General features: G+C 39.0%; 2 non-coding genes across 2 annotated transcripts; both read left to right on the top strand.

Moving 5' to 3' along the window:
- The first annotated feature begins 4,228 nt into the window (after positions 1-4,228).
- LOC118616609 lies at positions 4,229-4,335 on the top strand. Its single transcript, XR_004956605.1, has one exon. It is a non-coding gene; the product is annotated as a U6 spliceosomal RNA (small nuclear RNA).
- A 19,188-nt stretch (positions 4,336-23,523) lies between these two features.
- Positions 23,524-23,648, top strand: LOC118616706. Its single transcript, XR_004956681.1, has one exon. It is a non-coding gene; the product is annotated as a U4atac minor spliceosomal RNA (small nuclear RNA).
- Positions 23,649-25,971: the final 2,323 nt, after the last annotated feature.

A 25,971-nucleotide genomic window follows, 5' to 3' on the forward strand; every position in this document is an offset into this window, starting at 1 on the left:
TCTGTTACATTCTGTTAAAATAACACTCTCTAATTTCATTTGTTTCACTTTCCAATCTGGAAAGCTTGTAAACTCTCCTGCAGGTTAACCTGTTGAAATGTAATTTGTCCTTCAAAGTCTTCTCAGACTTTTTTCCCTCCAGCACAACTTTGTCAATTCTTGCAGGTGAAAATAGTGTTATTATATTTCCCTCCATACTCAACACAGACCTTGGCCCAGAGCAGTTTCTCAGTAAATCCAACTGAACTACTTTTGCCCTGGTTCCGTTTCTACATAAGCATATAGAAAGACGTTTTCTTATTCGCATTTTTAAAAAATACACCCAGATCTTTCAGGTGGACAAAAGTTACAAATTAGAATACGTTAGTTAATTTGTTTTAAATATTAATGTAGATTTAATCTATGTGGTATTCTAGATGTAAATTCATCTCTCTAGAACTTCTAATTTTAAATATTTGGTTAAATTACTGCTTTAATATTGTTTATTTATTTTTTTGTTAATTTGAAGAGTTTAAATCATTGATCCTGTTACTTCTCTAAATTAATCTTTTACATTTTTGACAATATTATTAATATGGTGCTCAAGGAGAGTAAGCTTGTTCAGAAGTCTCAATATTTAAAATAATAAACTGTTTATTCTAACCGGAGTCTGTTTTCCTGTGTTTAAAGTAAACTTTGTCTTAAAGATCACTATTAATAACACAACTGCCTTGAGTTTCTTTTCAAACATTGGTAAGTGAATATGTCCTCTTTGGGAAGCCATCCTACAGAAATAGTCCAAAACAGAGGAAAGGAAGTACTTATTTCTTAATCTCATCTTTGTTTTTAATTAAAGAAACAAAAGATGGAAACACCTGGAAAGCCCATAACTTGGGTCTTTTGTAACAAATAACCAACACATATTTGAGTACATACTGTATAGCAGACACTATGCTAGGCATTGGCAAATTATAGCAAAACTCATTCCCATGAAGCCATGATGTTTATAAATAATATGGGAAAAGTTAAAAAAAAAAAACAACTGATAAATAGCCCTGGCCAGTTTTACTCAGTGGTTAGAGCGTCGGCCTGCGGTCCAGAGAAACCCGGGTTCAGTTCCTGCTGAGGGCACGTACCTCCGTTGCGATTTGTCCCCGGGCCTGGTTGGGTTGTGCGGGTGGCAGCCACTCGATGTGTCCCTTTCACGTCGATGTCTCCCCCCGCCCCCCATCTGAACAAAAAATGGAAAAATATTCTCAGGTAAGGAAAAAAAATATTTAAAAAAACAAAAACTGATAAATATTTGAAAGAATATTAAATTGCACATTCACACATAATTACTATGTAAAATGAAGCAAAAACCTATCCCTAGAGAGAAGAGATTGGAATCAAATATACCAAAATATTATGGATAATAAATTTTTAAATTTCTCCTTTCAAATATTATGAATGGTCATATATTTTAGGTAGAACAAAATAAATGCATTGAAAGATAAATGGTGTTCTTAATTTAACTAGTAGAGTTTCCCCTCAGAATGTTTTCATGTATTTTTATTCAAAATTTGTTTTATTTTTCAAAGACACTTGGTTGATCTGTTAAATCATATCTGGACAAATGTTTTGTTTGCAGGCTTAGAAAAGTAGATCGCTTTATTTTATTTTTGTCTAATCGAATTAAAGACCAACAAGAGAAAGATACCAAATCTTTGCTGAGAAAATTTTCATTTGTTAAAAAGAAGAAGAAAAAAATGGCTTTCTTCTTGGCATGGTTGGACAGGAAGGTTGGATTTAATTTAGAATGATTAATGAGATTTTGTCAGGCTCCCTGACTTGTCTACCACTGCAGTTTGTCAGCGCAACAACCTGGGGAACCGGGACGCCACTCTGTCGCCCAAAACCACTCTCCAGGGAAACAAATTAACTGGCAGGACTAGTGCCAGGTACACGTCAATGGCATTGTCTCTCAGATATTGACAGCTTAAAAGTCTGAATCAGAAATATGTGTGTTTGGGGGACACACATACCTAGCATATTGTGTTCAGTCTCTTTACAAGTGGTTAACCACTTCTGAAATATTTAAGTTGTTGGTGTTTTTCCAAAGGAAACCATTTAAAGACAAAATTTTTACAAAGTTCCTCCTCCCTAATTTATTTTAAAAGTTAAACAAAGTAACTTTAGGATCTCAAGTTACTTTATGTTATTTTTTACTTAAAGAATTAAGATGAAGCTTTTCTTAAAAAGTGAAATCATTTTTCACTTTTGAAAACACTTGTTGAACCATTAGCATGACCTAATTTTAACATCAAGTTTCAGATTAAGCTATAAGGTTGTGATCTGACTTAATATACCCCTTTTTTACTTACTCATGTACTTCTGATTAGCCGAAACAAAATTACTGAGCCCGGCTAGTTATGATGTGGAGAATGCAATATATAGCTTTGCTTTGGTGTTTAACTGTAAAAAAGCAATGTTTATCGTCTTATTTCAAAACCTGTCCAGAAGAGTTCAGGCAAAAGGAATTTCATCCAACCAATGCACAGAGAAGGTCGTAAGGATCTGGTAGACATCCGAGGACTACCTTGTAGAAATTGAACCTCATGTATACTCGCCAGTTTTTATCAAAACAAAAAACGAACAAAGGGTGCTTTTATATTAAAGTCTCTCCTGAGCTACCTGACTATATGCAACCTGAGGAGAGAGACCCTCTACCAAAGCAGACTCCCCAGGAATCTCTGCTTGTGCTCCTGTGTTGGGCAGCCTGGGAGGGCACAGAGAAGTGGAGAGGCCTAGACAAGCTTCTCAAGGCCGTTGCTCTCATGGAGAGGTGAATGCAAGGGGGAAAGTGAAGTCGCTGTGTGTATACCCCCACACCGCCACCCATGACATAGCCCTGCAGTGCGATTCTTCCAAAGTGAATGCCATTCTCAATCCTGAAGCCAGAGAATAGTTCATTATATTTCTTTTTTTTTACTTTTTTTCTCCTTTATTGATTTTAGAGCAAGAGGGAGGGAGAGGGAGAGATAGAAACATCAATGAGAGAGAACATCAATTGGCCATCTCCTGCATGCCCCCCACTGGGGATTGGGCCCACAATCTGGGCATCGAATCGAACTTGTGACCTCTTGGTTTTAGTGTATGGGATGATGCTCAACCACTAAGCCACACCGTAAAGGCAGTTTACTGTACTTCTAAAATTCTGAGAAATTAGACTATTTTCAATGTGTGTGTGTGTTTTAGTGTGATTACAAGTTAGGTGCTGCATTACATGTTTTCCCTACAAGTCTAATGTAGGAAATTGTGTTTATGAAGGAATTCACAGTTATTCATTTTATTTCATTTTGGAGATTTTTGTTCTTCCCTCATAAATAAAAAATACAAAGAAAATAATACATAGTATTTTCCAAAATGCCATTCAAGAAAGATTATGGTCATTGCCAATAATAAGCCAGAGAAATGAATTCTTAAATGAGGCCAAGCGTGTATTGGGGTGAAGTGAAATTCGAGGCCCGGTAATAGCTCTCCCAGGGTTAGCATTTATTACCATGTCGAAGTTGTGTTGGTTCTGGGTCTGGTTTATCAGCCTCAGAAATCTGTTTTTTTCAACACACCTCAAGCAAATGTATTTTTCATAACATTGATTTTTTAAAACCCAGAACTAAAGGAAATGTTACAGCAATAATTTATGAATGTGATCAGTACATTCTCTCTCTTCACCAGTCTTTGGAAATTGACTGATGATTATGAAATCAGAACTAGGGAAGTTACCCAAATCCAGTGTTTTGTGTTTTGTATCAGACAAAAAGAGCCAAATACATCTCGGTCTTAATAGAGATGTTTTTGCATATTTATAATTTGATAGCTAAAGTTATTTTTAATACGTATTATCAATACTTGCTTCCATGTTTCTCTTTGTTTTATACTGTTAAGTTGAACAGTATTTGCCCTGCCCCTCACCAGTTTTCATTTTCATTGACTCAGAATGTTTTTAATAGTCTCAATTATTACCACATCGATTAATTTAAAACCTTAATATAGCCAGTCCCATCACAAGCATGGCCTGCTCTCCTAAAGTCATTCTGATGGACATTGTGCTTTTCTCACTATTGAAGGAAAATCTCACTTCCTACATAAACAAGCTCATGATAGCCCCCAAGTACCTATACCACGACCTAAATTTGGGGCATTATTTTACATGATAGTGAGGTTGCAATGCAAATATTCAAACAAGCATTTCAGGGGGGTTCATTTTGTGTTCACATCGACCACACATGCACTAAAATAGAAACGATATGGAGAAGATGAGCATGACCACTGTGCAAGGATGCCACGCAGATTCATGAAGCGTTCCATATTTTAACAAATTAAAAAAAAAAAAAAAAAGGATGGCTCATTTTGTGCCAGGAGGGAATTAACTAGGTGTTGCGAAAGAGACAAAAGTAAAGAAAACTGCTCCCTGTCGTCAAGGGCTTCAGTGGGAGGAAGGCAACCGTAATCACATACAGTTCTATAATACTTTATATATATCACCGTAACTTAGTGAAGGTCTGGAGAAGTTATGTAGCTTTTGGAGTTTCACGTGACCACTTGTACGGATTAAGAGAGGCAGACTCCCAAGTACATTTCATATATTGCTAACCTTCATGAACAGCAGAAGAAAATGTGTTAAAAGATTTTTTTTTTAAGTGTTTTAGAAAGAGAACAGTGAGCAATTAATACTGACTGGCTGAGTGTGAGAGGATGAATGTTATTTTAATAGGTGTATTACTTGGTAAGAGCACAGCCTGATCAAACACATGGAAATATAAAAGTGTATGAGGTTCATAGAACAGTGAGTCACCAGCTGGAATTCAAGGGTTAGGTCTGAGCAATCATTCCGTGGAAGAAAGAACTGGAAAATAGAGGTTGGAGCAAGAATATGCTAAAGTAGAGAGTTGCTACTTTATTTTTATAGGCAATTGGAGACTTTCATAGAGAAAGGTATCATTTCTGATCTGTGAGTTAGGAAGATCTTTCTAAAGCCAATCTAAAATATGAAGTAGAAATGCAACAGAGCATAGTGTAAGGAAACCACTGAAGAGGCTATTATAATTATGTAAGGGAAATATGATGGAAACCTAAACTTTAGTATTGTTTTTGGGAGTGGAAATGATAGAGGGAAGATTTGAGAGACATTTTGGAAGTAAATCGTCTTGGCAAATTACTGGCCATTGGATGTAAAGATGAAAGAGTTAAAAAATTACTCCAAATGGTCTGAAGAAGGTGTTGTCATTATAGCGAGAAGGAACACAAATGAAGGACAAGTCTTCTTGGGTTGAGAGTAAAATGATGGAAGAGAGGATATGAGTGGGAGAGAATGAGTTCCCCTTTGGTTGGTTAGTTTGAAAGTATAATATAGAACAGAGATTGGGGATAAAAGATAAGATAGCATTTTGGGGGAGTCCTCAGTATAAAAATGACAGAATAAACCACAGGAATAAATATGTATATTGATAATGTCACGATCACTTAGCAAGTGCCTGTCAAATAGTGAAGTCTAAATAAGTATTTGTTGAATGAACAGATGGAGAGACAAGGGCTCTCAAACCAAATATTCAAAAATCTCAAAGTCCTTTAATAACATGGCTTGGATATAAAAGTATACCATGTTTCAACTTAAAGAATCTTGCATGCCAACTCTCTGTTTAGAAAAGTATCCTACCTATTGCCAGGACGTGAGGCATCCTACTGAACCAATATTCTTTTTTAATGGATACAGTATAATCGACTCTATAATTGGAGTACCCCAGACTAAAATTAAACCAAACCAAGTTAAATCTCTCACTGATTAAGATATATGCAAATCAGCCCTAACCTCCCACCTGCATATTCTCAGCGTCCTAAGGCACTACTCCAGTTTAGCTGTTTTCACTGAGGTTTAGTGATGCAAAGCATCTTCTGACTTAGGTCCCATTGCCTTCAAATCCTTGACCAGGATGCTGTCCTCTAATATACTTACTACAACTACAAGCCCTAAAAGAGCCAAATATTTTCTTAGCAGAAGTGGGAAAAGGAGTTTTCTCATATGGGGCCAAGCCCTAGTCTTTGAGGCCCTCCCCTGACTCTGCCTTCAGCCTTCAGTGCTTGGCTTTCCCCTCAAAGCTCTTCTCTGCATGCAAATCAGCCAGAAAGCTCAGTCACCAGACTCACCAATTCCTCACAAAGGCCCACACTCAACTTGGGACCACCCCAGTGCTCCTCAGCTCCTCCAGCCAGGCACCTGCCCCATAACTTGGGGGAACTATAGAGTTTATTGTCTGCACCAGGACACTTTTGAGAACGCTAAAATGCTAAACCAGATGGTACTTCAAGACAGCAGGCGTAAACTAGGAAGTGTGGTCACCCTACCCATGACTATAATACAACGTGATAAATGCAATAATAAAAGTTTAAACACTTTGCAGTGGGAGCATTTTGAATGTAAATGCACCAAAGGGTCAAAATTTGGTTCCAATCTAAAACATCTCTAAATTATTTTCCAATTGGCGTCCATGACAAAAAAAAACCCACAAAACAACAACCATTCTGTTAAACCAGGGACCTTTGTACCACACTGCACAGCAGAGCTCTGGCTGTGGCAGGAAATAATCTTTCAGCATCTTGGAAATAGATTTTGCAAGTTATGATTCCTGTAGAGGAGCTCATTCTGTAGTTTATTCAACACCATAAAAAACTGAGTCTCAGAAATCTCTGGAAAGATTGTGGAGATATTTAATTGACAATAATAATTTTAAAAATGTATCTGCATCTATTGGTATATATCCATCTCTGAGAAGATCTGAATAAGGGTGTTTCAAAGCAAGGGAAGCAGCAAATGCAAAGGCTATGAGGCAAAAGCAAAGTTGATCCATGTACAATAGAATGTAAGCTTCGAATACACTGTTTTATTTGCCTCTCTATTCCAAGTACCTTTAAACAGCCACTGAAACAAGAAAAACTCAGTACATATTTGAGGAATGGATAAATGACTAAGGAAACCCATAGAAGGAAGTGTGTTTAGAGAAGAAGGCAAAGGTCATGACTTGCAGGGCCTGGTGGTTGGTGGTAGTAACAAATTAGGAAAAATCTCAAACTCTGCATTTAAACTACACTAAAAATATTTCTACATGCTGTATAAACCATTTTCCTTTTTTTGAATCCTCATCCGAGGACATTTTTCCATTTTTGGTTCAGATAGAGTAGGAGGGAGAGAGAGGAAGAGACAGAAAACATCGACGTGAAAGGGACACATCGAGTGGCTGCCACCTGCACCACCAACCAGGGCCGGGGACAAACTGTAACCAAGGTATGCGCCCTTAGTGGGAACCCAACCCTGGTCTCTCTGGACCGCAGGCCAACGCTCTAACCGCTGAGCCAAACAGGCCAGGACATATAAACCATTTTCTAAAAAGGAAAGTTTTTGTTTTTGTTGTTGTTGTTTGTCTTGTTGAGAGATCTAAGGATGAATAAAGGTGCAGTTTTATTTGCAAATATCTTTTATTTTAAAGGAGAGATCTGAATAAATAATTTTATTTCTTCAATGTAAGTGTGAGGTCACACTTACGGGTTGTCTGGAAACAAAATGTATGCATGATTGCATATATGTATATATGTATATATTGGCAGAAGTGTTTGACTACTTTTCAGCATGGATATCATTTTAAGATGCTAGTGTTTGGAATAATATGAGCAAATCCCAATGTGATACCTAAACTTATCTACATGAATTTGAATACAATCACTCAAGGTTTCATGGAGCTCCATGCAAAGCCACATGTTCAGACCTTTAGGCAGATTTCTATAATCCACACACATTGGGGCACAGAGAAAAATGAGAGGATAAAAGGAAAATTTCTGAAGATAAGCTTGGGATCTTGTAGGCAGGCCTCTGGGGAATGCATCTGACCCTTCTTTCCTGGAAGGGATGAGCCCCTCACAAGGAATGCTTTATAAAACTCAACACAATGCATTATGACCATTAGCTATTAATTGTAGTGTTGACAAAGGGACATTTCAAACAAATATGGTGGAAATTTTCATAGAAATACACTATTCTTTTCACCAAAATTTGCTCCCATTAAACCGTCAGTTTTGCACACTTTGCCACCTGGTGGATAACCTGAAAACTACAGGATTTCATTTTATTCTATTTCCTAATGATAAAATGTCCATACTCTCGGAAAGAATTGCTCTAACTCTTCCTAGGGCAAGGATTTTGTTTGTTTTCTTCATTGGTACTCCTAGAATAGTGCCTGGCACTAGTAGATAAAAACAGTTGTTAAATAAATGACGAATTATCACTGCAAGTATACTCCACTTGAAGACTGTTATGGAGAATGTAATTTAAAATATAATCACAGTATGGTATTGGGGAAATGTGTTTCCTAACTGCAATGAAAGTTACAAATTATTTTAAAAGTAAGTGTTGGGGTCTATAGTATTGGGTTAGAAATAAATCTACATAGCTCATTAGGAACAGGAGATGTTATCATTGCTCTGTGTAGACAGGTAATGCAGATAGTTGAGTGAGAGCTTAACTCTCAACCCCAAATACTCCAAAAATAATTAAATGTACCCTGGGAAATGTCCTTTCTCCTTTGCCTGAAAACCATGCCTAGCTTTCTTCTTGCATTGGGCTTTGATGCTTGCTATTCCCTTTTTCTGCTGCCAAAAATCATGAAGCCCCTTTACCCCTTTTTTTCTTTTAAAAAAGAGTGTACGCATATGTATGAATATATATTATTCTATTTCAAAATAACATTCTTTGCTTCTACTCAGTGAACCAAAAGTGTTAATGACTTCTAAACATATTTCTCCTAGAATAAAGATTGGTGATTTCATAAAGTAGAATAATGATCATAATTTTTAGATACAATATGTCTCTAATGTCTTTTTGATTTCTGAGACTTTCTTTCTGAAAATATTTTAAACACAAAACATATGCTTATGTTTTAGCACCTTAAAATTTGGACTGGAAAAAAATAATTATGTAATCCACCTAAAATTTCTTTCTCAGGAGGATTATTTCCATTTTAAAATTAACAAAAAATATATACAGATAACATAACACTATACCTGTGGTTAATTGAAAGAACTTAATTAGTTTTTTTTTTAAATCAAACTGATAATGGATTGGTAATATCCTAATACGTTTTGATAATACACTGTTGAGATACAATCTTGAGTCTTTTAAGACGAAACTATATATATATTTGTTACATAAAAGTCATTTATGTTCCATAGAATTAAAACTCTCTTCAGAGTTCATAGTTTTAAACAAATATGCACACACATCTAAATAAATATTAAATCTCAAGCAAAAAAAAATGACTTTATTTTGACAGAATCTATAGGCAATGCAAGCTTACATATATAACCTACCAAAAGCAGAAAAAATTTAAATGCCAGCTTTTAAGGAGCCTAAATTTTTTTAGGATGAGAAAGTTGAGTTATGAATTAAAATATGCACATTTCAAAGCTTCGAAAGTGGAAGGTGCTTCTAAGGTGGTCTTTGCTGCTCTGAAAAAAAAAAAGAGGTTTAAATAAAGTTTTTATAATCATTTCTTACATATCTGTCATTGAATACAACATTCACATGTACATCTAAACTAAAATACACAAGAAAAACAAATTTTAGAATAACATTTCAATTATTTTATAGTGTATGTGAAATCATTTGGTTTTCTCCACTATATCCCTGGTTCAAGGGGTTCTCTAGCATTTATTTGAACCAGCTATCTATCTCATTTTCATAAGGGTCCCATGAGGCAAGTCATACATTGTTACTTCAGCCTTCACAAAGGCAAAAGAGCACAGAGCTCTGTACTGTAATGGGCAACACAGAACAGTCCCAATTTCAGTTCCTGCTACGTTGACAACACTCCTTCGGGTAAGAGATTAAAACATTCTTTTATCATTATAAGGTTAGTGGCCATTTTAATGGAATAAAAGGATTATTTCTGCTGCATTGGGGATAGGACATTTGGAGTGTGACTATGAGGGGAAACTGTCTTTGCACTTTTATGCTTGTGTTTTTCAAAAGTTCTTCTTAAATGGCATAAAGCTAGTTCTATAACCTGAATATTAATATTTATAATAAAAGCTACTGAGGATGCAGATTATATAGAGCCTGACCAAAGAATTCAAAGTACTTTTTTTTCTTCTCAATTCAAAAGAAAGTAGGTAAATGATTTTTACAGACTAAAAGTTTTTGCCTTTTAATATCAACAGTACAGTACTACTTATATTTACTCCATCGTGACAAAAAATTCTAAATTTAATTGACTCACCTCAAACTATGTGTAACATTTTAAAAATAAACAAGTTTCCAAATTAATTTTAACTGCCTAATATGCATGACGTGAAAAAAAAAAAAAAACCAACAGTGAAGGTTATACTAATATATATTTAAATATGTAAATTAGAGAAAAACAACCAATATTCTAAAGTTGTCAAAAGATTTTCAAATAGCTAATTCATTCAGATTTTATATTTTTATATAATTTGCTGTTTAAACAAAAAGATATTTCATTTGGGAGAAGGGATTTAAAAGATACAAAATAAATCAAAGTAAGTGATATTATAATATGTGCTTAAACTAAATACTAATTCTTTCATTTTGCTACAAAAATATATATGACATAAGTGAATTATGTTTCATAAAAGTGTAAAATTTATAAATGAGTTTCATATGATAAAATATGAAATGTAAGTTATGATTTACTATGGAAATTATACAGCATTTTAATCTTGATATTTAATTATTTGTTACAAATATTCATTTGTTACTTTCCAATCCACACCTAGTAATTAAGAAAAAATATTTAACCCAAAGAGTTTGTTGGTTTTTCTTGATTTAGGTGGGGGTAAATTCCAGTTTCATAGAGGGGGAGTGTATGATGATAATTTCTAAAATACAATCGTGTTTAATGTTTTGTATATGTTCCAGGTAGTTAAACACATTTCATTTCTAAATAACTGCGTGTGCTTAAAAGCCAAATATACTATTTGTTGCCCTGGCGTTATAATTTGATAGGGGAGCAGTATTTTTTTCTGCAAAGTTAACTTTTACAATCAAACGTCATCAACTTAGAAAAGCCGCGCAAACGACTAAAAGAACTAAATTTTATTAAATTGGAAATGTAATTTCTTCATTGTAACTGTTCTCATAAAATTAGGTGAGCGTTTTGTTGTGTTCTTTTAAAAACTCTCTTAGATCCTTTTTTCCTTTCACTTTAACAGTGTTCTGGCACGTGACTAATACAAACCATTCCGATCTCTTCCAGCATCTTAAGTACAACACCGAGATTCCAAAAGGAATAAAAGTCACTTAACGCCTTTAACATATTTGGAGTAATATTTATGAATAAGGGAGGGTTGTGTCCTGAGTTTTGTTGCATCGGACCGCGGATATGTCTCATTGGCATCTTCCACCGCAACTAAACAAATCCAGTGGCTTTAAGAGATTCTGATCGCCTGGGGATTGGAGGGGATGGAGAGTCTTCTCCAACTATCTCCCGCGTACACTTCCTCTCGTTCCAGGTGTGTGTTGGGAGGGGGTGAGGGGCGGGACAGTGTGATATAAACAGAGGCAAAGTAGGGAAGCGAGTGAAATTCCTTCTAGATTCAGGAACCTTATCTCCGCGGAGCACTTCAGGCCCTGCAATTGCAATCTTTATCTCACGGTCTCTCGACTGCAGGGCCTGGAGCGCAGAGACTGGCGGCTCCGCTCCAGCGGCGGGGCTGGGGGTGGAGATGGGGTTCGGGGACTACACGCTGGAGAGCCGGAGAGGAGCAGCGCTTTCCGCCCCATTCCATTTCAAGACCGTGTCCGCGTCGCTCTCTGGAACCAAGTCGACCACGGAGTTGGAAGAAATAGCGTGAATTGTCACGGGAGATAGCCCCCTCCCTCAGTCTCAAGGGACAATCTTTCCAAAACATTGGTGCCTGACTTCAGTTAAATTCTTTGCAATCTTCCTTAGTCGCCTGTTTTTGTTTGGAAATAATTATAAAATGATTTTTTGAACTGCTGCGTTGAGAAAAGAATCGGGAAGGAACCTGGAAGGGTCCAGTCAGCATCCACTGACCGTATTAGGAGTCCCGTAGCTCCCACCCGAGGCCTGCCCGGAGGAGGCGTGTGCTTCGCGATGTCTGGGGAGTGCCGTAAGTGAGACAGCTTGCGGATAATTGTGAATGGCGAGAGAAGCGCTTCATCTGCTGGCTAGAAAAAAAAAATGTGTTTGTAACCGGATGGAACCAGTCTCAATCCTTCATAGAGAGCACAGTTTGGCCGCTTGCCTGGAGCTGGGGCTACGGCCACAGCAGCTGGTGGGTTCTGGAGGAGTTCACGTCTTAAAATAAATGATCAAGGATAATTCATTCCCGAGGCAAATGGCCCGCCCCCCACCCCCCTCCCTCCACCACTGAGGCGATTCACGTTGAACTCTAGGGCGGATCGTTCCCACCGTCCGCTCGCGGGGCCTGGGCGCGCCGTGGCCTCGCAGCAGTTTGCACCCGGAGCTCGCGCAGCCCGCGGCCGCCAGGACCCGCACCAGACTCGGCCAGACTGATCCAAGAGTGGACATGAGTTCCGTTAATCAAGGGGTTTGGAATTGAACCCAACGGAGCAGGATAAGCTGAAAACCGCGACCTGGAGCACCGGGTGGGGAGGCTGGGGCAAGGCGTGCAGGATGGAGGATCGGTCCTCTGGGCTGAGCAGTCCTGCGTTAACTCCGCCGCAGCTTCCAAATACAGTCTAACAATCCAGGTTTACGGCCGACTTGTGTCACCAGCGTGTAAATCACTGTCAGCCGAGACAGCAGGGGCAGAGCGATCCCGTGCGCCCTGGCCACATTGGCACTAGGCGGGATAGCTGCCTCGGCTCGGCGCGACATTATTCCACCAGGAGGTCGGAGTATTTGCCCAGAATCTTTGCGTGAGAGTCTCCTTGGTCCCAAACACACACGCGCTGGCACTTCAACAGACACGCTAAGGGCGCTGGGGAGAAGGTTAACAACCGACCGCTTCTGCTCGCGATGGCATGATTATCGTCCAACAGTCAGAAAATGCAAGAACGCATTATTAGACATCATTTTGTCCACGGGGAATCCCGAGCTCATCAAAATTAAAGTGGCATTCTCAAGGTCGCAGAGAGCTCCAGGAAAACTGCTGCTCGATCCTACTCTCTTGATTCCCGCTCTCACTGCCTGCCCTCTTCACTGTCCTGCCTCTCAGATTCATTGTTTTAGAGAGATCGGATCTAAGGATGCCTGTAAAGAATGGTTCGCTCTTTGCTGTCCTAGCACTTTAACTGTATAATTTTCAAGGTGATATTTCCAGTTATGGACCTAGGAATGTACTTTAGATCTTCTTTCTCATCATACACCACACATTCAGATAAGAGGACTCTTAGGCTATCTCAGACAAATGTCAGGGTGCTAGACACCCAGCTCACCTCCCAGTCACTTCGGCCTCTGGGCTGTGGGTTCCAGGCGCCCATCCAAGCCAAGGAAAGGAATTTCGCGCAGAGCCGGAGACTGGGGGACAAGGGGGAGGAGGGGGGTGGGCGCGGGCTTAGAGAAATGCCACAGTGAGGCAAGTGGTCAGGCAATCAACTTTCACCTTCTCAGACGCCGCTATTAGAAAAGGGACTGGTTTTCGTCCAGAAAACTCTCCCCTCGGGCGTTCAGGGCTTGACGTTATCGTGATTATTTCTCACTATTCACATTCATTACTTTAGGAAAAGACACTCACACACCTCCACACTTGGACGAACTCGAGCCATTTCAGATTCTCTTTGTCCCTGTACTTTCCTCTAATTGTTTATTTATTTTTTTAATCTGGGTCAGAAAGTTGGTAGCCCCTTCCCAAGCACCTATTTCTGAAAAGACCTCCAAGTATTGATCTCCACTCTTTTATTTTCATTCAAGTGATATCTCTCTTTCTCTCCCTCCCTCCCTTCCTCCCACCCTCCTTCCCTCCAAGAACAGAAAAGAAAGAAACCCCAACCTTCAACTGTCAACTGTTTTCCAAACACCAGATTAATGTTTCCCAGGACTCGGTAGTAACGTGACCTTTCTGTTTTCAGATGTGTTTTTCAACATGTAATCGTTTGTTTGTTATGTCTCTCCATAAGGCACAAGGAAAGCTGGGGGAGGGTGCGTGTTGCCAGAGGAAGGGAAAAAAGATTCCGAGCCTGTTTTTGTTCCCTCCTCAACACAGGAAAGCTCAAAGCATTTTATTTTTATTTTCTTGAAGTTAATCCCTAGGGGGGAAAAATCGACGATACTGGCATTGAAAAGAAATCTGAGCACTTCATGAGCAATTACTAAAAAGAAAGGAAGAGAGAGAGAAAGAAAGAAAAAGAAAGACTGCCAAACAACAATTCAACAATTTAATAAATCATTCTTCTTCTTCTTCTTCTTCTTCTTCTTCTTCTTCTTCTTCTTCTTCTTCTTCTTCTTCTTCTTCTTCTTCTTCTTCTTCTTTCTTCCTTTTTAGTGAGGGCACATTGTGATGCTCTGATAATGCTCTTTTCTTGGTCTAGGAAGTTACATCAAAAATATTATTTTTAATTACTTATCAAGCTTTCACTTATGCGTTGCGTCCCCTTTTCGATTGTTATACTTCAATAAAAAGTTTTTAAAATCTAAAAAACAGGAAATCTCTGATGTGTCTGTATGTAACTAGAAATTATAAATCTTAATCATAATAAATCTCCAAACAAATACATTTGCTAAGCTGTATTTAAGCAATGACCAGTAACTTGATTTCTAAATAATAGGTTCTGAATCAAATTGACAATATTCTTGAATTAATTATTAGGAAACCAGCATAAATATTGGATCACTGTTTCTAGCATATTAAAATATAAAATAAGCAACAAGAGTTTTAAAGCTTGTCTTAAGAAAGACCTAAAGAAGCAAAATAGCTATTTGATTTAAAAAGAAAAAAAAAAAATACCAGACTTCATACTTTAAAACGGTATTTAATTGATACTATCTCCTATTATAAAATGTTTTATCCCAAGTGAGAATTTTAGAAACAATCTCAGCTACACTCAAAAGTGAATTTCTACTACTAGTAAGATGCCAGTTTTAAAATCGTTTTCCCTCCATAAAATATTATTAGGCTGCTTTCACGGTTAGTGACTAAGTATTTCACCAAGAACCAAAGACTCAATTACTCTTCTCGTTTAATCAATAGCTTTTATTGCTGGTACCAACCTCACTAATGACCCACTCTTATTTCTTTCTTTCTCTCATCTCTTTCAAAATCACCCCAAATTTTCTCCTACTCCGTTCAATTTAGAAAAATCGTGATTCCCAATCTAGGAAGTTATTTTTCGACAAATTGCTTTACTGTTGATTTCCACCCCTTTCCCTTTCTTTCTCTAATGGACCCTTTATCACCGAGAACAATTGCTAAGCCGGCACTGCCCACATGGAGGCTTCGCTGCTGCTTTATTTTATAGGCCCTTCCGCGGTTTTATGATTGGTTGCTGTGGTTGGAATGTTTATAGATAATAAACAACTAATCCATTTCTTGACTAATGAATTGCCCCACCCGCGTACCAGTTTAACACCCATAACTAGCTCCAGGATCAATCTAAGCCAGTGAATAGGGGGGACCAAAACCATTCAACTTCTCTGCCTTTTAATATCAAAACCAAATCACCCAAGCTCAGCAGTCGCATATTTCCAATTTCCAGGTCCTCTCCTCTGCGGCAACCCCCACTCCGCCCTCCCCCCACACGCACACACAAGTCTGGCTATCTCCACACGCGCCTCTCCCCACGGGTGGAAGGGTGAATTCAAAGGTGTTTGGTTCTTGGCGTCTAAAAAAGCGAGAGGGCGATCCGGAGCCTGGGCGCACTGCGCTTGGAGAGTGAGTGGTACATCCACACCGACCCATCACTCTCCGGTGACAGGCCAAAGAAACTCCTAATCTGGCCGAACCAGCCTCTTCAGTCCTCGGCATCTTAGCAACCAGGGGAAGATTTAATGGTCCAGGTTCTGAAAGAGGTCCTGCCTGCAGAAGATCCCAAAGCCTCACATATGCAAGGGCAGACCCTGGGAAACCAAAGTCTGGGAGATGTTCTTTTTATACACGTAATGGCAGCATCGGCACATGGCCTCTGGCAGTTGCTGGGGGCAAGGGATGTGATGGAGGTGACTGGGGACCAGGAGGGGGTCCACCGGAACTGAACACCGGGATCTCCTACGTGTTGCACTGAGGGCGTCCACGTTCTAGGCAAGTATTTGAGCAATGGGGAGAACGTTGGTGTTTGCTATGGGGCAGCCTCTTTCCATAAGGATCCAGAGCAGGGAAGCCTAGTAAGAGTCTCAACCCTAAGGACCCAGGTCAACAATTCTCTTACGAGATAGAAGATAGAACCCTCTCAAAAATAAACAATAAAAATCCATTTAACAGTTAGCTGTATTTTGCCTGATACACTTCCTTTACTTAGACAATAGTTTGAAGATTCTGCAGTTTGCTTGTAAAAATTTAATTTTACAAAACTAATATTTATGTTGCCTTCCATCTGAGCCCACAGTTTCCAGGATCTCTTCTGTCCAAGAAACCAAGGAAGGGTCCTTAGGAGTACTCACTCCCCTCAGACACCCAGGGCCCCAATCCACTTGTGATTTTACTTTCCTTTATTACAAAGAGTAGGTGAAGATGTTGAGTCAGAATTAATTTTCCTGGGTGGCCAGATCTTATCAAAACTGTGGGTAGAGAGCCTGTGTCTGCCTTCTTTCACTGGTCTTGGTTTGTAAATCCCATTGTTTCTTGGTGGTGAGGGGGAGGGGTACTTCTAATGTTCTACCATTCCATTAATAAATATTTATTTAATGCCTACTGGTCTAGGGATTGGGGACACAGTGATTAACACACACACACACACACACACACACACACACATATATATATATATATATATATAGAGAGAGAGAGAGAGAGAGAGAGAGAGAACCTTTCCTAGAGTTTCACCTTGGGCTGGTCACTGAGAGGATGTGGTTTTAATAGAGGCATAAGGCACAGTCCCAGCCACCTGGTTGAAACTCTCTGTCACCGAAGAGGTTTCTTTATTACTTGTAGTTTAAATCACACTGCCTTCCTTTCCTGAGGTTTTCTACAGTGTACTTGATGCACTAAATAGCAGGTAACAACACCCTCCTTAGGAGCCCATTTTCATCTGGGGAGAAGGGTACCTCTTGCCACTCTAACTAGTGCTGGTCATTATTCAACTCTTGGAGTTAACAATTCAATACCTTTAGTGTCCTCTAAGGAATCGTGGCCCCATAGATCTTCGGTGACACCAGGCCAACTTCAAAACAAAAAGCAGGTCATGTTCCTCAGTGAGAGGGGGGGAGAGGGGGTTTTTCTGTCTCCACAAGGGCTGTGCTTGGATCTTCTACTTACCGGCGTGTCACTCTGCTCCTGCTCTTAGGGGCATAGGTGCTGCCTGGGGAAGAATTAGTAGCTTCCTCAGTGGCACTCAGAAATGGCCAGGTTTCTCCAGGCACTGACTTTGTTGTTGTTGTTGGAAGGTCTCTTAATCTCTCTCTCTCTCTCTCTCTCTCTCTCTCTCTCTCTCTCTCTCTCTCTTTCTCTCTCCCCCTCCGTCTTTCTCTACAGAAAACCTCCGCTCCTCAGTGGGAAGGGAAGTTGCCCATTTCACAGCCCGGCAAGGAGGCCTTCAGGACGTGAGAGGTTCCCTTCGGCCTCACTGCTCCCGCCGCACTGGCGCTGCTCACAAGGATACGGATTTAATTGGCCCTTGACAAAGAAGAGAATGAAAAAGATCCGCAAAGGAAAACTTGAATTAAAACAAAGGCAAAGAGCCCACCGCGAGCTGTTTGATTATTTTCTCTGACTTTGCTATTTGATTTGAACCTGCCTCACCAGAAATAAAAATAAATAAGAACACAAAACGTTGACTGGTTCTACAGCACTGGATGTGTGTATGGTTGATACAGAGAGAAAAGAAAATAAATCCTTGTTACTTAATGAAAGGAAGAAGTAATTCATGTAAATAGAGCTTTAGAAAGAGAAACACAGAACCCGCAGGAAAAGGCTGCTTCCACCATGGGTACCTTGGTGGACGCACGGGGACTGGAGAGAGGCAGTAAGTCATTGCGGATACCGAGGGCCAGCAGCTGGAGGAACCTGGATGCAGCCGCACTTCAAAGAGCGGAGAGCAGGCTTGATCTGATCTGATCGTCGAAAGAATGGCTAAATCAGCAAGGCATCCATGTCTGCATCCTAGGTAGCACCGAGAACTTTGGAAAGGTGTTTAAGCTTCAGCCTGGTTTCTACGGAATGAGGCGGGCAGTACGCTTTGCAGAAGGGAAAGCTCTTACCTGCAGGAAGGTACAGCTCTTCCTTGTGTCTTGACCTTGCTACATGAACCAGATCCAGTGTGCCCGCGAACACAAGCACACTTGTGAGATCTTCTCAGAGTCCCTTTCCAGAGAGGGTGCCTAAAGAGTGTTGGGGTCCGGAGGGCTATTCTTAAGCCTTAAGTAGCATCCTGGATGACTCTTTGTTGGGTCTCAGTGCGTTCAGGGATCACAGCCTGAAGAAAAGAGAAAATGCATGTGAAAGCATTTTTTCAACGATAAAGGATTAGGTGGCAATACTGCTATGTGTATCTGAAAATTTCATAGGCATATGTGGGGACAACTGGTAAAATTCTTGGGAGAGTTCTGGTTGCACTTCATTAAACTTCTCTGCCACCTCTCCTTTAGTTCCCACTCCCATCTGAAGTTGACATTTACTGGAACTTTCCACAGTATTTCTAAAATCCAGTCTTGTTTCCTCCTTCCTTTGTAAAGTTAAGCTGTCCGCAAACGTGGCTTTAGAATTAGCCAGGGATCACGCTCAGTTCAGAAGCACAAAATCACTGTGTGTACAGAGCTATGCTTAAAGGAAACTTCCTCCAGTGCAGGCCTGGAGATGTGGAATAATAATTTACACATACTGAGTCATAGCTATAACTCAATTTTACTTATCACTTTAATGAAATGTAAAAACTAGACCCAGTGGGCCTTTCCCCCATTCATTTTACAAATTGTGGGAGTTAAATACTATGCCCATACCTTGCTGCAGGGAGAATATAATTAGGGAATTTATGGTATTACATTTTACCTTTGTACCTTAAATGAATAGCTTCCTATGTTAAAAATAGGGGCAGTAGACATCAATGTGTACAACACATAATTTGTGCATAAATTTGAGAATGTTCTTGCCTAAATTTGGGGAAGAATGGACATGTTTTATGAAAGAGACAGAACTCAGGATGGATATATGTTAGGCATTATTATTGGTATTGGTGATAACAAAATTCTTTTTTTTTTTTTTAATTCTCACCCTAGGACATTTTTTGTTCAGATAGAGTGGGAGGGAGAGAGAGGAAGAGAGAGAGAGAGAAACATCAACATGAAAGGGACTCATCGAGTGGCTGCTTCCCGCACGACCCAACCAGGACCAGGGACAAACTGCAACTGAGGTACGTGTCCTCAGTGGGAACCGAAGGCGGGTCTCTCTGGACCGCAGGCCGAGGCTCTAACCACTGAGCAAACTGGCCAGGTCGACGACAGAATTATTTTAGAGTAAAATCCCATGAAAAGAAATATATTTATAGTTGACATGATCGGAAGAATAAAGTACTCATATCAGAAAAGAAAATCTCCTTTGATTCAGAAGTAGGAGCTCTTCTGCCCAAGAGGAGGGTCAGATGAGACCTGCCCCCCACCCTTTACTAGGCATCACCCTTCACTCTATGGCTCACTTTTTAGAGCCTAGGTTTCTTATCACTGCCCTCTACCGCTCAGGGTTCCCTATCTTTATTTGTTTGTCCCTCCACTCCCCAGTGACAGAGTAACTTACAGTTCCCTGAAGTGGTGACCTGGAAAACATTTCTCTATCCTCACCCCTCAACCCTCAATAAAACTTACTAGGTTTTGTTTTTTTTTTTCCCCTCTCCAGAGTTAATAGATAAACTTATTCATATGGAAGTGCTAATGGATGGCTTAATGTGCTCTCCTGTCCAATCTATTATAGGTCCCCTGAAACTGATGTTTTCAATGCCTTAAAAAGAGGTGGGACTGGAAATGAAAATTCGAGGCGGCTTTGCTACAAGGGCAGATAATTTGGGGGAGGTTGCTAATAAAGGCCCTTTCAGCTACAATAACATTTCATCTATCTATGGGCTGAAGTGCCCCTGGCCCCAAATAAATTCAGTTGTCCTCAAAATCTGTAGTGAAACTTGAATTTCAAATGGAATTTTACCTGGAAGCCCAATGCATACAATGAATTAAAAAAGAACTGCCCTAGTTAAAAGGAGAGTGATGGGTCTATAAGAGAGAGCTGGGCCAGTAGCAGCTCCACATCTTTACGTTTTCCCCCTGGGCTCTTGGGAGTACAATTTGAGAATTATGGTTTTGCGTGAGGTCAGTATGAAAGATATAGACATCATTGTGGATGTAGAAAACAACTGGTTGGAATGAGACAGAAATTGTATAATTAGAAGCATTATTGTGACAGTGAATGAGAATGATCACACATATATGTAATGCAAATAGAATTAATAGACCCAGTATTCATAGACTCATGCATATATTTATAAATAATGATTATGGAAAAGGGTTCATTTTATACCTTCCTTGAACCAAGGGTCTAGTAATGTCAGCATCTGTGTTGAGGAATGTACACTAGATAATCACAATGCAAGGCCTGGGAAGGGAGCCACAGGAATGAGATGTTGTGTACGTCGTGGAGATATATATATATTTTTTTTTCTATTTTCCCCATTTGCAACAGGTCAGACTGCACTGATAACAGCTGCAGAAACAATTGGGGACCTTATTCATAAAATCAAAGGCACAATGCCAGATGGCAGCAAACCAAAGGAATGGAAGATGGAGAGGATTGTAAAATGCTGGTGAAATAGGGAACACGTCTCTTGGGGAAAAATATCCTTGTGTTTTTGTTAAAATGTAGAAATCAAATATGTCTGTGTACAAAAATCACAATGAATACAGTATAAAATAAAATCAATAGGTGTTTGTTATGTTTATCCGTGGAGAACAACAATTTTCTTAGTAGAAAGTTTCATGGGCTGTTCAGGTTGCTCTGTCATTTTTCTTGTCTCTCTTCATAATCTCTATGGAATCCAGAAACAACCAGTAAAAGAAGAGAATCTCTGCTTCTTTAATTACTTCCTGTAAATTTGACAACTACTACCTCGGTCTCATTGGCTATCCTACTTATAAATAGGCCACTCTTTCAAAGACAACATAATTATTTGGGTACATTTACTTCCCTGGCTATATATCATGCCTTTCAAAACTAAGTGCTTCCAACCCCTTTAACAGTGTCTTAACATCTCACTTGAGCAGTATGTTTAACTGTTAAATGCTGCTTAATTTCTCAGCTGGTAAATATTCAAACCACTGATGATAATATATTCCCAACATTTGAAATAAAACCCCAAACAAAATTGAGGATAAAAAAGAAACCCAGTCTTTGTGATGGATCAGAATTATTGAAGCCTACTTGATCTCATTCACACGTGAATATTTTGTAGTTTACTATGAATTCTGTATTTATGAGACTGTTCTACGTGAAATGCCATTAGGAATAAAAGTAAACTTGCGAAAATATTGTTTGTGTGTGTGTTTAGTTGGAAAGGAAGTATGCCATTAAGGAAAGAAGCATAAACCAGAACTACGTTACAGTTCTGGGATTTAATGAGTACCATAATTCTTAAGCCTAAAATGCTAGTATTTTCTATTGGGTTCCAAGAAGAAATAATTCTAATTTTCAAAAGTATCAGTGCTGGTATAGATAATAATAATCTAGACTAACTTTTTGAAAATGGGATTTTATTTACTGGTTCTAGATACTTTGTTCTAACAAAAATTGGGCCTTTGGCATTAATATTTAAGCCTTGAGTATTGATTTAAATATTACACTAATCAGAAAGAATATCCTAATTCAAGGGTCATGCACGGGGTATACATTAAGGTACTGTTTTCTATATGTGAAATTAAGGAAATATCTGGCACGTATCTGGTAAGTTTGATCCATTAAAAATAATCAATCTGATAGATAAAGAACCTTTAATGAATTTTGAGGTGTACTAGCTTATCTGCTTTTGCTCTCTATTGACCAAATAAACCTTTTGATTTACTGTGTACTGGGTAATATTTTAACTTAGTAATGCTAGGTTCAATGTTTAACTATGAATAAAACTTACTTTGATTCCGATGTTTGACCCTTAGGTATTATTTTATAATTAAAAAAAATATTTGGAGCTTTATTATTTCAAAGTTTTCTATATATGTTTAAAATAATTATAAGAAACTGTAGGACATTTAGGAAACAGTAACAAGGTGGGTGGGCTCTCCTGTCATTTCTAACATGTACAAGGTGAAATGGAGATGGACTTAATTATGAAACAAAAATTTCAGTGCAAACACACATTCAGCAAACTTGGAATGCTGCAGAAATGGGAAATTTCTAAAATGAAACAGAATCATCCATTACAAATCAGTGATTCTGCTAATCTTTGTATCAGCATATGTATCAGAACCAAAGGAAATAGGGTAATATGTGCCTTATCTGGAACACATTAAACTATGGCAGTAAAACAATGCACATCTGCATAAGTGATTAGTTGTGCTTTAATTTTCCTTTAAAGGCTGTGTATGGTGAGGAAGTGTTTGAAAAAACCTACTGCTTGCTTTTTTTATCCTTCTTAATTGAGGAGGACGGTGCTGGAGATTCAGTGTTTACCATTGAATAGTCTGTTCCAAACTTGAAATAAAAATTTGCACAATCAATTGAGGAATATTTATAACAGACATTTCTATAATGTAGCCAAAGCCATGGCCAGGTAGCTCAGTTAGTTCGAGCGTCACCCTGATATGCCAAGTTTGCAAGTCCAATTTCTGGTCAGGGCACTTACAAGAATCAAACAATGAATACATAAATAAGTGGAACAACAAATCAATCTCTCTCTTCTCTCTCTCTAAAAATAAAAGTCAATAAATCATTTTTCAAAAATCTATAAAGAAGCCAAGGCACACAGTTTCCATAAATGGGAAAATAATGTTAGTACAGTGTTAAATAGGTATGAAAGAGATAAATAGATACCTACTTATTTGATACAAAATGATAAACTTATTAAAACGCAATACATTCTATTTAATTCTAATAAAATATCTCCAGAAGTGTACACATTGGTTGCTTTCCAGAGGGAACCTATCTGGTTGAAGAATGGGATTAGGAGAAAGACATTGTTTGTATATGCTTTTGTACCCCTTGAATTTTGAACACCTAGAATGTATTACAAAGTTATTCCCAACCTAAAAAAACAAAGGAAAATAAATTATTAAGAATGTGGTTGGTTTCCCCTCAAAAAAGGTTCAAATGGACACCATTATACTTGGATTTTGTTGTTGTTGTTGGACTTTAATGAAGAAACAATAATCTAGACTGAATATTAAAAGATAAATAATAACCATCCTTTTCTTGGGGTTGTGCTATTGTGCAATGAGCATGTAGTGAGGACAGTACCGCTAACACCTAAACACACTTGCATCAACTAGAGCTCTGCTTTTCCTTGGTGTAATTTTTTTGGGGAAAAAAAGATGAATAATGTTTGGATATACTGAAGGAGGGGAAGCATTCTAGGCAGGGCTGCTGACATTAAGCAAAAGTCTTAGGGAAGAACCCTGGCCGGTTTGGCTCAGTGGTTGGAGCCTCAGCCTGCGTACCAGAGAGTCCCGGGTTCAGTTCCCGCTAAGGGCACGTACCAAAAAAAAAAAAAAAGTCTTAGGGAAGAAAATATAAGACATTTGTGGTCTTAGTAAGTAGATTGGGCTGACTATAAGTACTTTGGGTGGTATGGTTGGAGACAAATTAGGTATAGATTATGAAGGGCCTTTAATGCCAGAATGAGGAGTTAAGATTTAATAATACAATCAGTGAGAAGCTTTGGAAATTTTCAAACAGGGGAAATTAGCCTCCTTGTAATGTTCAATGTGGATTGAGATGGGAGAGATTGGAGTTTAATACAACGTTCCAGGCAGGGAGGTTGGGGTGTAGGTGGCAGGGTTGATTTGTAAAGGTTGGAGGAATAAGACTGAGAAAAGGTCTCTGTGGCTGGACTGGGAGGAGAAACAGCTCACTGGAGGGGTCCCCAAAGAAAGCGGCCTTAGATGCATCAGATTCTTAAAGGTAAAAAAAAAAAAAAAGAAGAAGACTGAGAAAAATGTTATTGCTTTGTAAGCAATTGTTTAGATAGTATAAACCATACATTTTTAAAAAATTGATTTCTTCATGTTTTTTGAAATTTTAGTTTTATGGCTGAATATTGGTGGTTTTATCTCTCTCTCACTCTTCCTCTCTCTCCTTCCTCCTTTGCTCATCTTCTCTGTTCAATGGTTTTGTTATTTATTTCATCTTGCTTCTGTACCCCCCAAAAATAAAGTTTTTGATGACCGTACAATTTCATAAGAGTAGAGGGTAGAAACCAGATTTGCAAAAGTTATGGTGAAAGAGGTTAAAAAAAAGCACTTTTCAAAATAAAATAATCCAATATCATCAATATTTTTTTTAATGATCACTATGTGCCAGAAACTGTATTAGGCATTGAGCTTATAGCCTGGAACAAGACAACTTAATCTCTGCCTTTATGGAGTTTATAGCTCCCTTGAGAAGATAGACATGAAACAAATAATTAATGATGTGTGGACTATGTGCACTAGAAGGAGAAGACGAAGTGCTTGGGAAGTTTATAGCAAGGAAAAGGACAGAAATGGAAGAATAGCTGGAGGAATGTGGTAGGGACACATGAAGTAATTTTTTCCCCAACTGGATGCAAGTGTCTTTGAAGACATAGTGTTAGGAGTCTGTGATGAGGACAAGAGCAGATAATTGCTGATGCAAAGTGCCTGAGGAGGAAGAGGAGATGGAAATAAGCATAGGTGGAGAGATTTCCATGTGGAAGGGCAGGGCATTGATTTTGTGAGGCAGGAGGGAAGAAGAGAACCCTATGGTGTAGAAAGAAGGTTGTTTAGAGTTTCGGAGAAGGGAAGCTGCCAGTATTCAGGAATTAGAGTACATTTGGGGCTTCAGGATTATGGGTCTGGAAAGCCATTGGGAGAGCATGTCGAGACTAATTGGCTTCATTCTGTTTTAAGGTTATAGATTGCACTATTAACCCCATGTCAACTCAAGGCAGGGTGTGACGAAGGCATGGCCTGGTCCCACAGAGCCTGGGGTGGTAAGACAGTTTGATATGCACAAATCTATCACCATAATTTGAAAACCCTCACAAAGCATGCTTTGTGAAAACCTTTAAAATCAATAGGATTGCACGAAAGGCATTTTACTTCTTTTTCATACTACATGAAAATAGGATATGTTATTTACTTATATGTATGTAAAGCTGTCACATAGTAAAGAGTCCTTGTATGGTTAAAAGAAAACACAATAATTTAAATGGGATTGATTGAGTCAATATAGAGATTTCAGCTGGTATGGGAATCTCCCTAAATGCACGACAGACTCATCAGATTACAGAGGCCTTCTGATGAAAGGGTGTAGTGAAGAGTTCATGCAGTGGCTTCTGGCTGAGGGCTTTGGAAGAAAAAGAACTCAGAAGGTGGAGTCATTTGTGGGGGTGAGTTAGGAGACTGAGTCCACAGGTTTCTATTCTTATTCCCAGTATCAGATAAAAGCAACTGGAAAATGGGAAAAGCCATCGTGACTGATGTTCCCAGGTGATAGATAAGACTTATGTATCCGGAAGGGGCAAGTAGTGTCTGTTCTGGGGCAGCGGGAGAAGAAAAAGGGCAGAGAGGCCAGGCGAGCCGTGGTCAGCTGCCCACTAGCCCATCCCTCCCAGAGCTCCCTCCTGACCAGGAGAACCTCAGTCCTCTTTGTCAGCCAAGGAAGAAAACC

The sequence above is a fragment of the Molossus molossus genome, unplaced genomic scaffold (assembly GCF_014108415.1).
Source record: "Molossus molossus isolate mMolMol1 unplaced genomic scaffold, mMolMol1.p scaffold_m16_p_4, whole genome shotgun sequence".
Lineage (NCBI taxonomy): Eukaryota > Metazoa > Chordata > Mammalia > Chiroptera > Molossidae > Molossus > Molossus molossus.